Consider the following 22,639-nt stretch of genomic DNA (forward strand, 5'->3'; position numbering starts at 1 on the left):
TGAAATTAGAATAAGATCAGCCATGATGTTATTGAATGGCAGAGCAGACTCGAGGGGCTGAGATGCCAAGTGGCCTACTCCCAACTCCTACCTCATATGTTTGTAGGATTTCACGTTTAAGACTATTACAGTAACAAACTAAAATCAACATAGACTAAACATTAGCTAATAGGCAGTTAATATGCAAAACTAAAGAAAAGGTACTTCCCGATTAACTCAACTAAAAATACTTTACGACATGTTTGTATGTTATACCACACTCTCAACACAAAAGTAGCCTTATAGGTTAAGTCCAACACTCCTCTTGGCTTTTCAGTGGCCCCTTCCTTTGCCCTGCCTCACAAGGGTGAGTCTTTGAAAGTCGCTTCACTCAGACTTCTGAGTGTCCCCAAACTGACTTCAAGTAGCAAGGCCCACTCCAGCGACTCCTTGTTCCTTAAGCTTCCACAAATCCCATCTCTTGATCAGAAAATCAGTTCTCCTTGACATCCTACTCAGTGGCTAACACAGGACAGTCTTTTTTATCTGCTTTACACAGCAGAAGCTATTTCAGTCTTCCTCTCCGGGTCTTTCTGAGTCTTAGTGTCGTGTCCAGAAAAGCCCACTGCCTCTTTTATGACCAAGTGTGAAAACTGATTTTTTATAGGTTACAGCCTGGGCCTCTTTCCCCATGACAACCAAATCACATGCCTTTCCCCCTCAACAGTTCCTAAGTCTCTATAGGGCCCAAGTCTATCCAAGACTTCAATATTCATATCAAAGCTGAGGGTGCTCGTCCAGCACCACTTTCACATTCTTGGACAGATTGCAAAGAAACATCAAACAGGTACTCTCTCTCTCTCTAGCCCCCAACTTTTCTCTATCTTTCACAACACCTCTCATCTTTTTGCATTTTCATGAAATTGCTAATGCCAGTGGTTCTCCGAGTCTTTATTTCATGTTCCATCTAAGCTGCCAGTACACCATCTATGCAATCATTACAGATATTGGCTGAAACGTTCTTTCCAGGGGCAGCGGTAAGGGATTCATCAGCTTTCCCCACCCACTGAACTGGGCTAACTTTGGATAGGCTTCCAAGTTTCCTGAGACAGCCAGGTTCCCTATTTGTACCTCTAAGGGTATAAGTGCCTGCTGGGCACCGGCAAAGTAGAGCTTCTCACCATTACCTTCGCCAGAGTCAGCAGCAAATGTCCAGATAGGTGGATCCCATAATTGCCTGGCCTGTGCATTTTCTGGGCCACGATCTCAAGGGCAATTAGGGATGGCCAATAAATGCTGGCCTTGTCAGTGATGCCCACATCCTACGAAAGCTCATCGGGTGGATGGGGGCAACCTCCTGGTTGCAAACCAGTGGGCCAGTGAGGCCTCCTTTAAATTCTCATCCCCTGTAGCTACGATTGCCAGAGGGTCACAGTTGCTGCAATGGACCTGCCTGTGGAGGGATTCCTCTCCAATATGCTGGCCTGGTAGCTGTGCTCACATTTTATTTTTAAATATTGAAAAGTCTTCAGAGGGCGCCTCCATCTTGAAGTGACTCACTTAATCCAGTAGTGCCCACCTCTGACAGAGGAGCTGCCAATCATTCCGTGCTGGACAGCTTCATCTTGACCCTCCAGATTTGGAGCATGCCTACCATCCTTAATTGGATGGCACCTCCTTCAAAATCTCCCTCTGGGTTTATTTCAACTGTGTGATATGCTAATGAGACACATTCATCGCAGGAAGTGATGCAATGTCTCACAGTCTCACTTTTCCTTGTAGATTTCATGGCAAGATGAAGCCACCGTAAGATGTTTCCTAATAAAGTTAACATTTTCCTAAACTTAGCAGACTCTGTAAATATCCTGTATCAGCACAATGAGACAAGAATACTATAGGACTCACAACCAGGAGCCAAAGAGTATAGGGGATATACAGGAGAGGTGATAATTAGATCAACTATAAGCTTATCAAATGGTGGAGCAGGCTCAAGGGGCCAAATGGCCTACTCCTGCTCCTAATTTGTATAAATGTCTGTATGTCCGTATGTTTGTATTTGTGGGTTCCCGCACTGCATTACATTCCATTAGTGGGAACGGAGGTCAGGAATGAAAATCCTGTGCCTGGTATTTTGAAAATTGAAAGACATTGTAGTTTATCTGTCACTTTAGCTAGGTTATTGAAATTTGGATTGGCCAGAAATGGTACTAATCCTAGGTCGGAATTTTCCACTCCTATTGGCGGTGGGCGTCGTGAGTGGACAATATGGTGAGAAGGCCAAAAATCGTTTTTAAGCCATCGTGAAACCAGTTTACAATTGCCCGCTCTGCCCATCAATAGCAGGCTGCGTTTCCTGCCGTCCAACATCAGGAACTTAATTTTAATGCATTTACATCTCACCATTGTGCCAGCATGACGAAATCAGCCCCCACATCAAATTTACCTCCCATGTTGGCGTGACTTCAGAACAGTGTGATTTCCGACTGCCTTTAAAAGGTGTGCACGTGGCAAGCTGAACTTAGAGGGGAACTTGGAAGTAAGTGTATCCAACCTGGCACAGCATTCGTGAGCATCACCTGTAGCACATCCAGGAAGAGGCGCTACACCTTCCGTGGAGGGATGGAGGGGGGCGGGGGCAGGTGGCACAGGCAAATCGCTCTTTCCCAGCTGGCTTTCAGTGCCGTGCCGGGGCAAGTGTTCCAGTGCGGGTGGGGCTGGGAGTGAGGACAAGGCAGCACAGACTAAAGGAAGTACACAAGTACATGCCACTGGGGGGGGTGGGGGGGTGGGGGTGTGTGCAAAGGGGGGAATGGAGGGTGAGGGAAGAGGCCACGTGCTTGGAAAAGCTTGTCAAAAGTGAGCATTTTTTTGCAGCTGAGACCATTCAGCAGTGGCTCCATTGACATGCTTGGAGTCGGGCCTCTGAAGCATTTCTGCCCACTCAAGCAATGCAAAAACATGAATGCGCCAACAAACACGCCAAAACTTTTCCCTCCTCGGGCGCAGACTGCAAATTAATATGCCTTTTAGAGGGTGGCAGAACAAATTTGACAACTGGGCAAGTTGTAGAAACCCGTTGCGAAAGGTGGCCATAACGCAGTCACAGCCCCTTGCAATGTCTTTATTAAGGTTTGGCCCAGTCTCCCCCATGGTTCATGCTAACAACGCTGTCTTGCGGTGCGGGTTGGGAGAATGCCTGTGCCTGAGCTGAGAGCACAGCATGCAGTCCAGTGGGTGAAGCTGCCGTCAATCAGCCAGGTGAAGTGGGGCAGAGGTGGTGGGGTTTCAGACAGCCAATGAGCGTACTATAATGGTTATCCAAGTGGAGGCCAGTATTCTCCGACATGCGTGATGGGCCTTCAGACTCAACCAACAGAGATTCTTAGGGCACAGATGCCAACCCATGTGCCTCTCTCTTTGATCCTGCAGGAGGGGAACATCAGGATCATGGAGCCTGGTGACTTAGCGTTGTGCCTTATGGCTTATTGGGAGCAGAGAAGAAGAAGGAGAGTGTGACGGAGGCGCCTGGCTCGCCAATGGGAGGAGCACGACTCTCAAGATGAAGGTGCTGCAGGGCCTTATGCACTGACAGCTGAAGATTCACAGCGGGCAATCACTCATAGGCGCCTCGCTAGACCCAGGGTCTATAGAAGGTGCTTGTAATTCCTGCAGATGACTGAGAACCAGTGTCGCCAAAGGCTGTGCACATCTAGGGAACTGGTAGGCCACATATGCCACCTGCTGCAAGATTTGGCAATAGTGACCACGGTGCTCAATTTTTATGCCAGTGAACCCTTCCAGGGCTCCACATGTGACCTGTGAGGGCTCTCGCAATACTCTGCCCACAAGCCTATCCAGGAGGTCATGAACCCCAGCTTCTGGAAGGCACAGAACTTTGTGCATTTCGCCCGGGATCAGGAAAGCCAGGAAGCAAGAGTGGTGGGATTTGCAGGGATCTCTGGTTTTCCACTGGTTCAGCTGCCATCGACTGCACTCATGTGGCGCTTAGCTCTCCGTGGCAACAAGCAGTCAACTACGTCAACCACAAGGGCTTAAATTCGCTGAATGTTCAGCTGGTCTGCAGCCACCACAAACACATCCTACAGGTCTGCACATGATTCCCAGAGACCGTCCATGATTCCTACATCCTTAGCAGGTCTCAGATCCCTGACATCTTCCAGGGTCCACAGAGGCTGCAGGGTTGGCTCCTTGGGGACAAGAGCTACCCACAGAGGACGTGGCTGATGACACCCATGCAGAGGCCTCAGACTGCAGCATAACAAGGCTCATGCCACAACCTGGACTTTGATGGAGTAAACGATAGGCATTTTGAAAATGAGGTTCCGGTGCTTGGACAGTTCCATTGGAGCATTGCAATACAGTCCCCAGAGGGTGACACACATCATTGAAGCTTGCTGCGCACTACACAACCTAGCGCTGCAACTGGAGGAGGACCTGGCTGAGGTGGAGATGGAAAAGCTGCACGTCTCCTCTGATGAGGAGGACGTCGAAGTGGATGAGGGTAATGAGGTCCCCAATGGTGAGGATGCCGGCGATGAGGCATTGCACTGGCCAGATGAAGAGATGTGCTCGCAAGGTCCTAATAACCACAAGATTGGTGGAGGATGATGACGAGATGCAGTGAGGACTGTCCTAACATCCTCACTTTGCATCTGTGAATGTTTGACTCCTGTGTGGCTGATGGCAGCACACATACCCTCAGTGCTCAGGCTCATGTCATGGAGATGCAGTGGAGGCCATCATAGTCACTCAATTGCAGCAGGATGATAATGACATGCAGTGAGAACACTCCATAGATCTTCACATTGCCCCTGTGAACATCTGACTCCCATGTGGCTGAGGGCAGCTCGCTTGCACTCTGAAATCAGAGTCATATCATGGAGATGCAGCCATGACACATTAAGTGCACCTGATCCTTTGTCAGCCTTCAGCACCTGTCCCCTTCAGGACTACACCGTCACCGGTCACAGATGCTGAAGAGATGGTGGGGGGGGGCCATCCCTACCTCAAAGGTGCTGAGAGCACACAGAGAGAATGACGGAACTCAGTGGCACCTGCCCACAACATTCTAGCAGCAATGGCAAACACCATCGAGGTGCAGGCATCTTTAATGTATCCAGTGAGTGTGAAGCCAGGGAATAGGAAAGAGGTCCTGGTCTGAGACACCTGCCTCTATCTTGTGCAGGAACCAAGGTTTCACATCTGAATGACACGAGCACTGCTCATCAGAACAAGGAGCCATGGACAAAGAGATTCTTGGGAGTTTATTCACAATAGTGAACATTATGTACAAGTGATTAATACCTGTGCCCACATGGTGCAATTACATCTTCTTAACCTTCTTAACCCTGTTGCTATGTCTTGGTGTTCCCCTGGCATCCACAGCGGAGGTGGAGGCAGCCTGCTGACTGCTATGCCCTGTCTGTGATGACCTTGGTGGGCCTGAAGGGCCCTAGCCTGTTTTGGGTATCCTGCTGTGGACCAGGTGCACCCTCCTCAGCCTATGGAGCTGGAGATGATGGGGTCACAAGAAGAGGGAGTTTGGATCAGCCAAACATTTCTAGAGTCATCTGGATGGATGGCCCCGGGTTTTCAAGCTGCTGGTTCTCCTCCCTATGAGTTCTCAATGGCCCCTGGGCAAAATGCATCACTTCACACTTCTCTGCATTAAATTTCATTTCCCATGTGTCTACCCATTTCATCTGTCGGCTCGTGTCCCAAGGTTTGCTCCATTCCCAAGACTTTTGTCATTTGTAAACTCCTATAACCAAATCCCGGTAATTAATATACCTCAGAGTTGTGGCCCTAACGCTGAACTCTGGGGAAAGCACTGTATATTTCCTACCAGCATGTCATATTATTGTGAAGGAAAAATAGCATATTTTTTCTATCTCCCTCTGAACAAATGCAAAACAGAATCAATGTCCTTACTAACATTCTAATGACATCAAGCTATTGAATTCATCATGAATATATGTGTCATCTGTCAGATTTTGAGTCCATAATGTAGAATGTGAAAAAAAAATACAATTTGAATATTTAATTATTCTACAACAATGATACTGCCCTTCAAGAGGGTAACTGTTTGGGCATGATGCATTTTGAAACATTCTAAGGAGAGCGTGGTGGGAATCTGGAACTCACTGCCTGAAAGGGTGGTAGAGGCAGAAACCTTCATAACATTTAAGAAGTATTTGGATGTGCACTTGCAATGCCATGGCATACAAGGCTATGGCCTAGTAGTGGAAAATGGGATTAGAATAGTTAGGTACTTGTTTGACCAGCGTAGACCCGATGGGCCGAAGGGCCTTTTTCTGTGCTGTAGACCTCTATGACTCTGTGACAATATGGTTCTATATAAATAAAAGCCCTTTCTTATCAGTAGCACTGAACAAGGCACTAAATAATGGGAGTAACATATATTTAACCTGTTATTATTATTTTTTGTTTTAAATCCAGATGTGAACCCATATATAACGCTTAAATACATGAAGGGAAAAATATTACAGGACGATAGGGAAAGAGTAAGTAAGTGTGAGTAGTGGGACAGCTCTTTCAAAGTGCCAGCATAGGTATAATGGACCCTTCCATTGATCGTGTCTTTGGCATAGTAAAATGGGAGCTTCACAGAGGCATTAAGGAAGCAGATGGAGAGCCAAAGCATCAGCTATAAGGAGGGCTAACCAAAGCTTGGTCAAAGAACTGGAATTTTAGTGGGATCCTACATGAGTACACAGAGATGGAGATTTGAAAATGTTAAATAGCCTCAGTATGCATTCTTGCCTGAGAGCCAAGACATCCATTAAAGTGTTGAAACAGCTGCGCCCCAAGGAAAACATTGCTTGACTGACAGCTCTGGCTCTCTGCTGTCAATTTCAAAATGTTTATTTACACAAGATAAAGAGGCTTGCAATCTCTGCTATTGATACTTTGCAAGGTATGGATGATTGACACTTTTATTGGGCTGCAGTGAGAAGAGCTTTTTTAAAGAAGTGGAAAGTTGTGAATTAATGATTTTATTAAAGCTTTTCTAACACATCCTATTGTTACTATGGGGTTCATTAATTCGATACAGAATATATAGCGGGTGAATGGGCATGGGAGTGCCATAGCTTGGCATGGAGGGTATAAGGGGTCATGGGGGGGTGGGTGCAGGGGCATAGGTTGGCATGGGGGTTTGAGGGACCATGGGGCATGGTTGGGGGACATGATGCAGCATGGATTGGGCATGGGGATTGTGTGGGGGCTGATGGGGTGTGACGGATGAGGGTTATAGGGCCTTATTGTTTTTATTAATTGTTTTTATTATAACTGGGCTGAAGTCCTACAGCACCGAGGCAGGCCTTTTAAACAGCCCGCCTTAGCAACCAGCAGCCTCTGTGACCGCATCCAGGTTCTTTCTGGGGGTGGCAGGCCCGACTCCTGTTTACACTTACCCTCCCCAGAATGAAAATCCCATCTCTGCTGGCACTTTCGCCTATGGTAGGCACATCAAGCCAGAAAATTTCCCAACTCCCACCACCCGCTTTGAAGATGAAAACCTAGCCCAACAATCCAGCAATGGATTTGTGGGACTTTAGAGAAAGACTAAATGTGTCACTCAACTGCCTTCACCTTCCTCTCACAATTGGGAACATCCCCAGCATTTATCCATTCTTAGCTTCTGCCGAACCTTTGGGAATTTTCTATACACTGCAGTCAGAGTGCTGTACAGTAGGACTTATCGCTCAAATGCTTCCTGGTTATTATAGTTATTAAGTCTTTTCAGCTGCCAATGCTGTTACAATACCAACTTAAACCCCAAGTCTTTCAGAAAGGCTGAGGCCTGCAAATAAAAATGTTAATGAAGGTACTTAAAGGAACAAAAATCAATTTTATGCTTGCCTTTAAGACCATAAGACATAGGAGCAGAAGTAGACTATTCAGCCCATCGACTCTGCTCTGTCATTCAATGAGATCATGTCTGACCTGATAATCCTCAACTCCACTTTCCTGCCTTTTCTCCATAACCATTGATTCCCTTACTGATTAAAAATCTGTCTATCTCAGCCTTGAATATACTTAATAGCCCAGCCTCTACAGGCCTCTGCAGTAAAGGATTCCTCAGATTCACTGCCCTCTGAGAGAAGAAATTCCTCCTCATCGCGGTCTTAAATGGGCGACCCCTTACTCTGAGATTATGCCCTCTGCCCCTAGATCTCCCGTAAGGGGAAACAACCTCTCAGCATCTACCCTGTCAAATTCTCTAAGAATATTATATGTTTTAATAAGGTTGCCTCTCATTTTTCTAAACTCTAATGAGTACAGGCCCAACCTACTCAACCTCTCCTCATAAGAAAATTCCTCTATGCCTCCAATGCCAGTATATCTTTCCTTAGGTAAAGGGACCAAAGCTGTTCATAGAGGGCAGAGTTTTTAGCTCGGCAGGCGGGTGGGCCAGCCCGACCAAGCGTGAAATGACACATGTTGACGTCGGCCGAGCATGCCGACATCAACGCACAGTCGCGCAACTGTTCAGTTGGTGGGCATGCGCCGGAGCTGGCAGCACGCCTGCCGACAATTAAAAGGCCTATTAAGGCCATTAAGTTATCAATTGTCCTTAATTTTTCACTGCCCATTTAACCTCATGATTGACGGGCAGGCAAAAAGGCCAAGTGGCCTTTGCAGTTTTTTGGAAACCTCATCCACAGGCATGATGAGGTTTCCAAAAGCAAATACAAATGAAATAAAAACTATCATTTTTAATTAAAAACATGTCCCCGCTCATGTGACAGAGTCACATGAGGGGACATGTTTTATTAAATTTTTCTGTTGCTTAATAATTTTTTCAATATATTCTTCATCTCCCTGAGGTAGCTCCTTGCCTCAGGAAGGTTATTCAGCGCCCTTCCGTGCGCATGTGTGAAGTTTGCATGAGGCCTGCTCGCCCTCCTCCCCCTGCCCACACAAGCAGTGTTCAGCACTGCCACTCGCATATCATGCTGGGCAGGCCTTAATTGGCCCGCCAGCGTGAAATTGCGGTGTGTTGTCAATCACAGGCGACAGTCAGCTTCCCAACCATTCCTGCCCACCCCCACCGATCCTGCACACCAAGGGCAAAATCTGCCCAGTATGCTAGGTGTGGTCTAACTTGTGCCTTGTATAGTTTTAGCAAGACTTCCCTATTTTTATACTCCATTCCCTTTGAAATAAAGGCCAACATTCCATTTGCCTTCCCTATTATCTGCTGAACTTGTATGTTAGCTTTTTGGGATTCATGCACAAGGATTCCCAAATCACTCTGTGCTGCAGCTTTCTGCAGTCTTTCTTGGGGTATAAATAATATTCAGCTCCTCTATTCTTCCTGCCAAAATGCATAACCTCACATTTTCTCACATTATATTCCATCTGCCTTGTTTTTGACCACTCACTTAACCTGCCTATATCCCTCTGTAGACTTTGTGTCATCTTCACCACTTGCCTTCCCACCTATTTTTGTGTCATCCACAAACTTTGTGATAGTACATTCACTTCCTTCATCTAAGCCATGAATATATATTGTAAATAATTGTGGTCCCAGCACTGATCCCTGTGGCACTCCACTAGTTACAGGTTGCCATCCTGAAAATTCCCCCCTTACCCCAACTCTCTGTCTTCTATTAGTTAGCCAGTCCTCTATCTATGCTAATATCCTACCCCCAACTCCATGGGCTCTTATCTTATTAAGTAGCCTTATGTGCAATACCTTATCAAATGTCTTTTGGAAATCCAAATATATTACATCTACTGGTTCCCCTTTATCTATCCTGCTTGTTACTTCCTCAAAGAATTCTAATAAATTTGTCAGGCATGATTTCTTCTTCATGAAGCCATGCTGGCTCTGCTTGCTTATATTATGCATTTCTAAATGAACTGCTATTATACCCTTTATAATAGACTCTAACATTTTCCCAATGACGGATGTTAAGCTAACTGGCCTATAGTTGCCTGTTTTTTGTCTCCCTCCCTTTTTGAATAAGGGCTTTAGATTGGCAGTTTTCCAATGTTCTGGGACTTATCCAAAATCTAAGGATTCTTGGACGATTATTAGCAGTGCATCCACTATCTTTGAAGCTACTTCCTTTAATATCCTAGCGTGCAACCGATCTGGTCCAGGGGACTTATTGGCCTTTAGCCCCATTAGTTTCCCAAGTACTTTTTTCTAGTGATAGTTATTGTATTTATTTCCTCCCCCAACCACCCCCCTTTTGCCCCTTGATTATTCTGTATTTTTGGAATGCCATTAGTGTCTTCTACTGTGAAGAATGATGCAAAATACTTATTCAACTCCTCTGCCATTTCCTGGTCCCCCATTATTATTTCTCCAAGCTCATTCTCTAAGGGGTCTTTGATATTTTGGCCTCTCTGTTCCTTTTTATAAATTTAAAGAAGCTCTTACTGTTCATTTTTATATTACTTGCTAGTTCACCCTCAAAGTTTATTTTCTTCCTCTTTATTATTTTTTTGGTCACCTTTTGTTGGTTTTTAAAACTTTCCCAATCCTCTGGCTTACCACTAATCTTTGCCACATTGTATGTTTTTTATTTCAATTTGATACTATCCTTAACTTCCATGGTTGGTTTATCCCCTTCCTAGAATCCTTCTTTCTCACTGGGATATATCTATGGTGTGAGTCATGAATTATTTTCTTAAACATCTCCCATTGTTCATCAACCTTTTTTTCTGCTAAACACCTTTCCCAGTCCACTCCAGCCAACTCTGCCCTCATTCCTTTGTAATTACCCTTATTTAAGTTTAGCACAGTTGTTTCCGACCCAAGTTTCTCATTATCAAACTGAATGTTAAATTCTACCATGTTATGGTCACTGTTTCCTAGGGGATCTTTTACTTTGAGATCATTTATTAAACCTGCCTCTTTATACATTACCAGATCCAAAATAGCCTGATACCTGGTTGGATCCAAAACATATTGTGCTAGGACACTGTCCTGAATACATTCTATGAATTCTTGCTTGTGGTTACCTCTGCTAATTTGGTTTTCCCAATCTACATGAAGATTAAAGTCACCCATAATTAATATACTGCCTTTTTTACATGACCTCATTATCTCCTGATTTATTCTCTGCCCTACAGTATAGCTTCTATTAGGAGGCCTATAGACTACTCCCACTAGTGTCTTCTTCCCCTTGTTATTTCTTACCTCCACCCATAAGAATGCTACATCTTCCGATCCAAGATCACTTCTTCCTATCGTACTTATTCCATCTCATACTAACAAAGCTACCCCACCACCCTTTCCTTCCTGCCTGTCCTTTGGAAAAGTCACATGCCCCTGAATAATTAGTTCCCAGTTTTGATCTCCTTGGAACCACATCTCCATAATGGCTATAAGATCATAGCCATTAATTTCTATTTGTGCCGTTAATTCATTTATTTTGTTCTGAATACTATGTGCATTTAAGTAAAGAGCCATTAAATTTGCCTTTTTACAATTTTTTCACTCTTTGACCCTACTTGCTGCTGTTCTTTTGCATTTGTACACTCTGTCCCTTCCTGTCGCACTCTGGAAATAGCTGCCCTGTAATGCTGCCATATCATTTTGCTTTATAAGCCTATGTATCCCCTCTCCAGAACCTCCACCCCCCCCCCCCCCCCCCCCCACCCCATTTAGTTTAAAACCCTCTCTTCAGCCTTAGTTATTCGATTCGCCAGCACACTGGTCCCAGCACAGTTCAAGTGAAACCCGTCCCATCGGTACAGCTCCCTTCTACCCCAGTACTGGTGCCAGTGCCCCATGCACTGAAACCCATTCCTCCCACACCAATCTTTGAGCCATGCATTTAACTCCTTGACTTTATTTATCCTATGCCAGTTTGCCCGTGGCTCACGTAATAATCCCGAGATTATTACCTTGGACGTTCTGCTTTTTAATTTATCTCCTAACTGTTCAAGTTCTTTCAGCAGAACCTCCTTTCCATTCCTATCAATGTCATTGGCTGTTGTTTAATTAGATTATTTTTATGTCTTTATTATGTTGCAATTTTCAACTTCAAGTATCTCAGTTGCTCGGAAAACAAGGATGGCACCCAAAAGAATTTTCAAAAGAATATAGAACTGAGCAGGTCCCCTTGTTCTATTCGGAATTATTTTGTGGAACCCGAAACCAAAAGCATCAAAAATAGCAATAATATGAAATTTATGCTACTTTGACCTTAGGCAAAACTTTGGTATATAGGTCACATGTTTTATTAGCTTGGGAACATTTGGTTAAAAAATCAGCACACAATCAATACATACCTTCCTGAATATGTTCAATTCACCTCCAGGTGCCATCAAGTTCAATTGCATTTTTTTTTCCAATTTGAATAATACTTTAGTGAATTTACTGTTTGTTGAGGTTTGAAAGCTGAAGTTTGGTTCAAACAGTCAATTATTATCATTTCTACCTTACGCTATGGTCAGGTTAATGATTTTCATACATATCACTTTCAGTGGTTACAGAATATTGGCCTTTTACCAAGTTTCTGAATTTAATTTGCGGCTATGTGGCAAAGTAAAATACCAGTACAGTTTCACACATGCATAGACAAGCTCTGTGGAAAGCAAAGAGATCAATTTTACATTGTTTAATCCTTTCAGTAGACGCATTTAATAAAAAAAACACTTTTAAATTAGGAACCATTCATGCTGGAAGCCAATTACAAATCTATACCAGAAAGATATTTATCCCACATATTCAAGGCCAAAAATACATTGAACACAAAATTAAAAGTTGTGCCAGCATTTAGCTCATCTTTCCATAGAAACTTATTGTTTTCACCATCACAGTATCTAAGTGACTCCAGAGCTTTTGATTCCATTATTTTAAACAGGAAACTACTCCAGCTATTAATCTCTCTTTGATGTTTGTCCTGAGACCAGCCCTCAACTGCTACTGGTTTCTACTCATGTTCGCTTGGTCTGCGGTTGCGATCTAACTTGAAATAGTCCTCAAGATTAACATTTTCCATCCCACTTAATGGAACTTCTAATCAGGGGCGGAAAGATGGTGCATTCCTAGCGGGGGAGGATGTGGGTGGTAGGAGGCTGTAATTTTGGGAAGGAACCCATATTTGCCGGGTTTCCACCCTTTGCAACTTCCTTGAAAAGTTACATTTTGAGGCCTGTTCCTATTATGTTGATGGTCAGTTTTGGGGTATGTATGGACGTGACCCCAGGCTACCCCACAAAATTATCTAGATGACCATCTGATAGGTCCAGTTGGTCTTGTGCTTGCTGAGGTTAGGTATACGTTCAAATCTGCACAAACTGAAGGCCCTAACAGTGAAGAGATGAACAATACTTTCAGACGGATTATTAAATATCATTTAAGAGATGTCTTGCAAGTTCCTGGAAAATTTGTCAAAGTTTACATCTTCAGTTGAATTCAGGCCTCAGGTGTCAACTTTCAGAGTGGCAGGATGACACTCTTCAGCAGGGCAGGCACCTCTGATGTTCCATGACAGACGCGACCGCCTACCCTGAATAGTTAAATGATTCCATCCAGAAATTTAGGAGATGGTCAGTGGCAGCCCAAAGCAGTGGGAAAAAATCTCACTCTGTTGCACTTGACCTACTTAATTTTTTTAAAACTAATATTTTATATACCTCTGTAAAGTCCACACTCATTTATCTCTTTTCAAGGCCGAGGGGTTCGTGTTTTTTGAACATTTTCGTGTAACAGTGTTGTCCCTTAGATTTTGTTTGTTTTCCTTGTACTTTGGTGAACTGAAAGCTGTATTCAAGGTGCGACCTGACCAGAGGCCTACATGACTTCAGCATGACGCACTCAGACCACGCTATCAATTTGGAAGCTCAGCATTCGGTTTGCTTTGTTGATTGCTGCTACTTGCATAAATATTTTGCAATCATATGCTGTCGCATTAGAACAATTTTTTCATAGCATTCATGTTATCAAAATACAGTAACTTGACCTAAATGAAGCAGGAAACAGTTTGATTTTCCTGTTATTGTTGAATCAAAAAGTATTTTTAAAAATACTTTACATCATCTTCTGACACATGCTGTTTTTACTGTAACCCTTGGCTGCAATTTATTTGTATCAATTTAATAGTAATATGCTCATTCACAGAAATAATTTATTCAAATAAAATATATTCTGATTTATCTCTTTGCTTTTTAAAGAAAAACAAAGGTATCTTTTGTGTGTATCAAGTCTCCAGCTAATACCTAATTAAGCATGGACATAGGTGAGGGTACCTCACAGCCATTTGTGAAACTCACACATCTCATTGTTTAAGGGTGGGCTAACACTGAAAGATATTGGAGTTTTCAGACTGTTTGTCTCCATGTTTCATACTGGACAAAAGGGAAGATCAAAACTGAATGACCAATATCAACTTTCTATTGTATCATGATGGCTTCCCCATCAAAACTAGACTGGATGAGCCTCAACAAAACATAAAATAAAAAATAAAAAATACCTGGAAAAACTCAGCAGGTCTGGCAGCATCAGCGGAGAAGAGTACAGTTGACGTTTCGAGTCCTCATGACCCTTCAACAGAACTAAGTAAAATTAGGAGAGGGGTGAAATATAAGCTGGTTTAAGGGGGGGGTGGCGGTGGAGAGAGAAGGGGGGGTGGTGGTTGTTGGGACAAGCAAGCTGTGATAGAAGGAGATAACCAAAAGATGTCACAGACAAAAGAACAAAGAGGTGTTGAAGGTGGTGATTTTATCTAAAAGAATGTGCTAATTAAGAATGGATAGCAGGACAAGCAAGGTAGCTCTAGTGGGGGTGGGGTGAAATAAGACTAAAAGGGCATAAAAGGTATAGATAAATGATCGGTGGAATACATTAAAAATAATGGAAATAGGTGGGAAAAGAAAAATCTATATAAATTATTGGAAAAAACAAGGAGGAGGGGGAAGAAACAGAAAGGGGGTGGGGATGGAGGAGGGAGTTTAAGATCTAAAATTGTTGAACTCAATATTCAGTCCAGAAGGCTGTAAAGTGCCTAGTCGGAAGATGAGGTGCAGTTCCTCCAGTTTGCGTTGAGCTTCACTGGAACAATGCAGCAAGCCAAGGACAGACATGTGGGCAAGAGAGCAGGGTGGAGTGTTAAAATGGCAAGCGACAGGGAGGTCTGCGTGATGCTTGCGGACAGACCGAAGGTGTTCTGCAAAGCGGTCACCCAGTCTGCGTTTGGTCTCTCCAATGTAGAGGAAACCGCATTGGGAGCAACGAATGCAGTAGACTAAGTTGAAGGAAATGCAAGTGAAATGCTGCTTCACTTGAAAGGGTGTTTGGGCCCTTGGACAGTGAGGAGAGAGGAAGTGAACGGGCAGGTGTTGCATATCTTGCGTTCGCATGGGGGGGTGCCGTAGGAGGGGGTTGAGGAGTAGGGGGTGATGGAGGAGTAGACCAGGGTGTCACGGAGGGAAAGATCCCTGCGGAATGCCGCCGGGGGGGTGAAGGGAAGATGTGTTTGGTGGTGGCATCATGCTGGAGTTGGCGGAAATGGCGGAGGATGATCCTTTGAATGTGGAGGCTAGTGGGGTGATAAGTGAGGACAAGGGGGACCCTATCATGTTTCTGGGAGGGAGGAGAAGGCATGAGGGCGGATGCGCGGGAGATGGGCTGGACACGGTTGAGGGCCCTGTCAACTACCGTGGGTGGAAAACCTCGGTTAAGGAAGAAGGAGGACATGTCAGAGGAACTGTTTTTGAAGGTGGCATCATCAGAACAGATGCGACGGAGGCGAAGGAACTGAGAGAATGGGATGGAGTCCTTACAGGAAGTGGGGTGTGAGGAGCTGTAGTCGAGGTAGCTGTGGGAGTCGGTAGGCTTCTAATGGATATTGGTGGACAGTTTATCATCAGAAATTGAGACAGAGAGGTCAAGGAAGGGAAGGGAAGTGTCAGAGATGGACCATGTGAAAATAATGGAGGGCTGGAGATTGGAAGCAAAATTAATAAATTTTTCCAGGTCCCGACGAGAGCATGAAGCAGCACCGAAGTAATCATCGATGTACCGGAGGAAGAGTTGCGGGAGGGGGCCGGAGTAGGACTGGAACAAGGAATGTTCCACATACCCCATAAAGGGACAGGCATAGCTGGGGCCCATGCGGGTACCCATAGCCACACCTTTTATTTGGAGGAAGTGAGAGCAGTTAAAGGAGAAATTGTTCAGTGTGAGAACAAGTTCAGCCAGATGGAGGAGAGTAGTGGTGGATGGGGATTGTTCGGGCTTCTGTTCAAGGAAGAAGCTGAGAGCCCTCAGACCATCCCAGTGGGGGATGGAGGTGTAAAGGGATTGGACGTCCATGGTGAAGAGGAGGCGGTTGGGGCCAGGGAACTGGAAATTGTTGATGTGTCGTAAGGTGTCAGAGGAATCACGGGTGTAGGTGGGAAGGGACTGGACAAGGGAGAGAGAAGGGAGTCAAGATAGCGAGAAATGAGTTCCGTGGGGCAGGAACAGGCTGACATGATTGGTCTGCCGGGACAGTCCTGTTTGTGGATTTTGGGTAGGAGGTAGAAGCGGGCCGTCCGAGGTTGGGCGACTGTCAGGCTGGAAGCTAATTTTGCTTCCAATCTCCACCCCTCCATAATTTTCACATGGTCCATCTCTGACACTTCCCTTCCCTTCCTTGACCTCTCTGTCTGCACTCTTATTACCCCATGCCCCAGCAGAGCCATCAGAACCATCAGTCGTCAGCCAGTCTGAGAACCAGACTTTGAAACTAGCTACATGCCATCAAGCAGCCAAAGTACTTAATCTGTTCCAGTTTCAAAGTTCGCTTGAGAACCAACCTCCTAGATATTCAGCTACAGGAAATCTCGTCATCTTCTGTGAATCCTTCCCTTCATAAGACCCTCACTTTAACTTTAAATCATCGAATTCATTCTAGAAACCACATGCCTGCCACATGGGAGGCCGGAAATCATAAATCAGAGACTGAAATTAACTGTAATATGTAAAAGTGCGCTATCTTTATCACCTTTATCACTATCCAATCTGTGTGTATGTGTGTGTGTGTGTGTGTGTGTGTGAGACCGGGTGTGTGACATTACATTAATTCAGGATAAGTGTGTGAGTATAAATAATGTTGTTTACTTTTAAACTCATGAAAGCTTGCTGCTGAAGTATTTAATTGGAATACACACTCCAGGGGTAAGAAAAGACACAACTCTTTCCATACAAAACATAATGATTATGAACAGGAAGAGAGCATATACATTCTGTTCATGACAGTCATCCTCCTTCATTCATCAATGACAACAATTGAGTGAGAATAATTCATAGTAAGGAAATTTGAACAGGAATTAGGATCCTGAATTGCACAATTCACTCAAAATCTATGGAGATAAAGTAGAGTAACTAAATGAGTATTGAGTACTCTGACAAATGAAGGAAAAAGAAGCAATCATAATCATCAGTGGACCAAAAGATAAGCACTTTAACGAAGACAATTTCTTGATCACTGGGATTTAGTTTATCCTAGACCTCAGAGGAAAAAATCCATTTGGTCCGTTGTACACAATTGAATCATCAGATACATATCAAACGACAGACGATGATGCCAACTTGTAACGTAAATAACACCATGATCCCAAATACCCCAATTGTTTCAACAGACAAGTTGTTTGTTTTGAAAGATACCAGCCTAAGTAAAGTTGGAAACACTTACAATTGAGCAAAATATTTAGCAAGAATCAACGCATTTCAGTAACAAAAGATTAATATTTTGCTTCTTTTTACTTGTAGGTTTGAAATGTCCAAAATGTGTTAATTTGCTGAGTCTAAATCTGATGACATATTAGTTGTTGGCTACAAGGAAACAGAAAATTCTGGAATTACTTAGCAGACCTGGCAACACCTGAGCTTCAGCTTTTAACCTCATCTTTTAACAGGGCATTTTACAGCCTGCTGGACTCAACGTTGAGGTCAACAATTTTAGTTTGTAACCTTTGGCCCAATTTTGCTCCCCTTTTCTTTGCTGGTTTGTTTTTTTCTCTCTCATGTTTATCTTTTTCCCTTTTATTTGCTTTTGGATGCTAGCTATTCAGGATCCTGCCATTCACAGCTCCTCTAGACAGATCTTTTATTTTCTTTACTTTTCTCATTACCACTCCCTTAGGCCCTGCACCATTATCTCTTTTGCCATTTCATCTCTCCACCCTATCACAATTCTTTCTTTTTGTTCCTTTTTCCACCCTCCCCATTTCACTTGCTTAAAACCTGTTGCATTTCTAACATTTCCCAGTTCTGGTGAAAGGTCCTAGACCTGAAACATTAACTCTGTTTCTGTCTCCACAGATGGGACAGAATTTAATCCAGATGAGGGGAGACTGGCCTACCGACTTGAGTGCCAATAAGAGCCTCGTGTCGCCTCCACCGGGGAAGGCCGGCCCTATTAAGTGCCAACCAGACACGTAAGTGGCCAGCGGTGGGCCTTCCCCGGGATCAAGGACTCCGAAAACAGAAACCCACCCCTGGAGATCTGCCAGCCAGAGGTCACCAGCTCTCCATTGCAGGCAGTGCTACTGGGAGCAGGATGAGGTCCTCAAGTGGGCAAAATGCCCCCAAAGGGGCCTCAATTGGCATATGGGTGGGAAGGCCATCCATGAGCCTTCCTGACCTAGATTTAATCGGACCAGAGGTGGGAAGGTGACGGGGTCCCCATCTTGCATCTTCTAGCCTGATTAATTGCCACCCCCCTCTCCAAATGCATCTTGGGGAAGGATATTAAATTCCACCTAAGTTGTCTGACGTACTGAGTATTTCCAGCAGTTTCTGGTTTTTTTCAGATTTTGAGCATCTGCAGTATTACGCTTTTGTATTAGTGCCATTTAATTCTGGTTATGCGCCTTCAGGCATTTTTCTGTATTTTGTATAAACGTTAATTTCATTGACTTTGTCATTCAGCCTTTTTTTTGTAACGCCATAGGCAAAACGCAAATTTGTGATCCCAGGAAAGTCAAACTGGGCTTTTTAAAATGTTTGTTTGGAAATACGCATTTCTGACTATTTTAAGTTCAGATGCTTCCATTGTTTATTTATAGGAACAATAGTTTCAATATGGAAACAATACAGAAGTTCGCAGGCACACAAATCTTTGCATTTACATGATGCCATTTTTGGTATTTTGCTATTGCTGCACACAATATCCTACAAATTCTGACTTTGTGTCCCCACTTAAATACCCCCCATCTTGCCAACAGGCACAACGTGATATACTGTTCATTTTATCCTTGTATATCCATTTGTGGTTATTTGATGTCTCTACAGTTCAGTGCCAATTACATTTCACAGAAGGTCAACAGATGTCATATTCCAGAGAGTCTTGAAGGACATCCAACAGAAGACATCAGGTTTGAAGAAAAATACAACCGGAGAAATGAGGAGTGTGAATATATGTAACTTGCTATACAGGGAGGCTGTCGATTCATAGGTAGACATCAATCAAAGTTACAGCCATCAAATCAATATACTTATCCCATATTGATCCAGTAAGCTGGTGTAAATACATTGTGAAGAGAAGTAAAGAACATGGTTGAGAATTAGTGCAACAGGATCAAGGGAGACCACAAACGGTGAACCGAGAATGATGCGACTGGGAAAGATTGAAGAATGACTGTATTTAATCACTTATACATGAAAGTTAATTCGGTCTACTCTCAAACTTTCTGTGGAGGGAAATATTTTACAATCAGGAATGTATAATTCATACAGCTATTCGGCACCCTATATGCATGGTACAACATTTGATCATTTGATGGTTATTTATCTTCTCCTTCTAGAAACAGGCTGCATTGAACAAAAAACAAAGTTCTAATGTGAAGGGACTCAGCTATAAGCCCCTCAGCTCTGTCTTAAAGGTCATTGGTTGGGGAAATGTACACAGCATGGTTGGTGTGCAGGCTAGAGATCTTTATAATTATAACCATGCACCTTCTCTATACAAACATGTTTTAGTAAGCCAGTGATTGTATTGCAAAGCAAATGCTACAAATTACCTCAGTACTTCTCCCACTCTGCTGCCGTAATATCATCATCAACAACAACAATCACAACAACAACTACAACTACACCAACAACTATAACGACAATACAAAAGCGAAATACTGCAGGTGCTGAAAATGCTGAAAATGCTCAGCAGGTCAGGCCGCATTTGTGGAGGGAAACAGAATTAGTGTTTCAGGTCGGTAACCCTTCATCAGAAAAGAATGAAACAACAATTCACATTTATATTGTGCCACTAACACAACAAAATGATCTAAAGTGCTTCACAGGAACAAATTCATATAAGAATTGTCAATGAGCCAATGAGGAAGGTAAAAGCTTGATCAAATAGATATGTTTTGAAATGCATCTTAAAGGAAGAGAGAGTGGAGCAGAAGCAGCGAGGTTTGGCCTTGGAATCCCAGAACTTCCCACCTGGAGGACTGAAGTCTTGGCCATGAATGATAGGGTGAAGGAAGTGGGAGATGCGCAATAGGCCAGAGTTGGAAGAGCACAGAGATCCCCTTCAGCCGAAGTTCAGTTGAAACCTTGTTAATGTGCAGAAAGTAGGTTTCCATCAAACTTCCATTGAAGTTATGTGGCCAGAATGCGAGATGCCCCGAGGGCGTTTTTAAAAATTCGTTCATTGGATGTGATGCTGGTGAGGCCAGCATTTATTGCCCATCCTTAATTGCCCTTGAGAAGCTGCTAGTGAGCTGCAGTCCATGTGATGTAGGTACACCCACAATGCTGTTAGGAACAGAGTTCCAGGATTTTGATCCAGTGACAGCGAAGGAGCGGTGAGATAGTTCCAAGTCAAGATGATGTGTGATTTGGAGAGGAACTTCCAGGTGGTGGTGTTCCTAAGCATCCTTGCCCTTGTCCTTCTAGGTGCTAGAGGCCGCAGTTTTGGAAGATGCTGAAGGAACCTTGGTGAGCTCCTGCAGTGCATCTTGTAGGTGATACGTTATGCTGCCACTGTGTGTTGGTGGTGGAGGGAGTGAATGTTTGTGGATGGGGTGCCAATCAAGCGGACTGCTTTGTCCTGGATGGTGTCAAGCTTCTTGAGTGTTGTTGAAACTGCATTCATCCTGGCAAGTGGAGAGTATTCCATCACACTCCTGAATTGTGCCTTGTAAATGATGGACAGGCTTTGGAGAGTCCGGAGGTGAGTTACTCATCACAGGATTCCTAGCCTCTGACCTGCTCTTGTAGCCACAGTGTTTATATGGCTAGTCCAATTCAGTTTCTGGTCAATGGTAACCCCCCAGGATGTTGATAGTGGGGGGGTTCAGCGATGGTAATGCCATTGAATGTCAAGGGGCAATGGATAGATTCTCTCCTGTTGGAGATGTTCATTGCCTGGCACTGTGTGGCATAAATGTTACTTGCCACTTGTCAGCCCAAGCCTGGATATTGTCCAGGTCTTGCTGCATTTGGACACGGACTGCTTCAGTATCGTAGGAGTTGTGAATGGTGCTGAACATTGTGCAATCATCAGCGAACATTCCCACTTCTGACCTTATGATGGAGGAAAGGATATTGGTGAAGTAGCTGAAGATGGCTAGGCCCAGGACACTACCCTAAGGAACTCCTGCAGTGACGTCCAGGTACTGAGATGATTAACTTCCAGCAATCACAACCATCTTCCTTTGTGTTAGGTATGACTCCAACCAGTGGAGAGTTTTCCCCCTGATTCCCATTGACTCCAGTTTTGCTAGGGCTCCTTGATGCCACACTCGGTCAAAACCTGCCTTAATGTCAAGGGCAGTCATTCTCATCTCATCTCATGAGTTCAGCTCTTTTGTCCAGGTTTGAGTCAAGGCTGTAATGAGGTCATGAGCTGAGTGGCCCTGGCAAAACCCAAACTGAGCGTCAGTGAGCAGGTGATTGCTGAATAAGTGCCACTTGATAGCAATGTTGATGACCCCTTCCATCACTTTGTTGTTGATTGGTAGTAGACTGATGGGGCGGTAATTGGTCGTGTTGGATTTGTCCTGCTTTTTGTGGACAGGACATACCTGGGCAATTTTCCACATAGCCGGGTAGATGCCAGTGTTGTAGCTGTACTGCAACAGCTTAACTAGGGGTGCAGCAAGTTCTGGAGCACAAGTCTTCAGTACTATTGCCGGAATATTGTCAGGGCCCATAGCCTTTGCACTATCCAGTGCCTTCAGTCATTTCTTGCTATCACGTGGAGTGAATTGAATTGGCTGAAGGCTAACATCTGTGATGCTGAGGGCCTCCAGAATTGAATTTGGGAAAGATTGGCATCTGTGATGCTGGGGACTTCAGGGGGAGGCCAAGGTGGATCGTGCATGCGACACTTCTGGCTGAAAATGTTTGTAAATGTTTCAGCTTTGTCTTTTGCACTAATGAGCTAGGCTCCCCTATCACTGAGGATGGGGATATTCATGGAGACAAAAACAGAATTACCTGGAAAAACTCAGCAAGTCTGGCAGCATCGGCGGAGAAGAAATCAGTTAACGTTTCGAGCCTTCATGGCCCTTCGGCAGAACTGGAGCATAGTTAGAAGAAAGGAGAAATATAAATTGGTCTAAGGTGGGTGGGGGGGGGGAAGAGACACATTGAGGGTGTGGTGTGATGATGACACCACACCCTCAATGTGTCTCTTCCCACCCCCCCCCCCCCCCCCCC

The sequence above is a fragment of the Cetorhinus maximus genome, chromosome 2, assembly GCF_964194155.1.
Source record: "Cetorhinus maximus chromosome 2, sCetMax3.hap1.1, whole genome shotgun sequence".
In the NCBI taxonomy this organism is placed as follows: domain Eukaryota; kingdom Metazoa; phylum Chordata; class Chondrichthyes; order Lamniformes; family Cetorhinidae; genus Cetorhinus; species Cetorhinus maximus.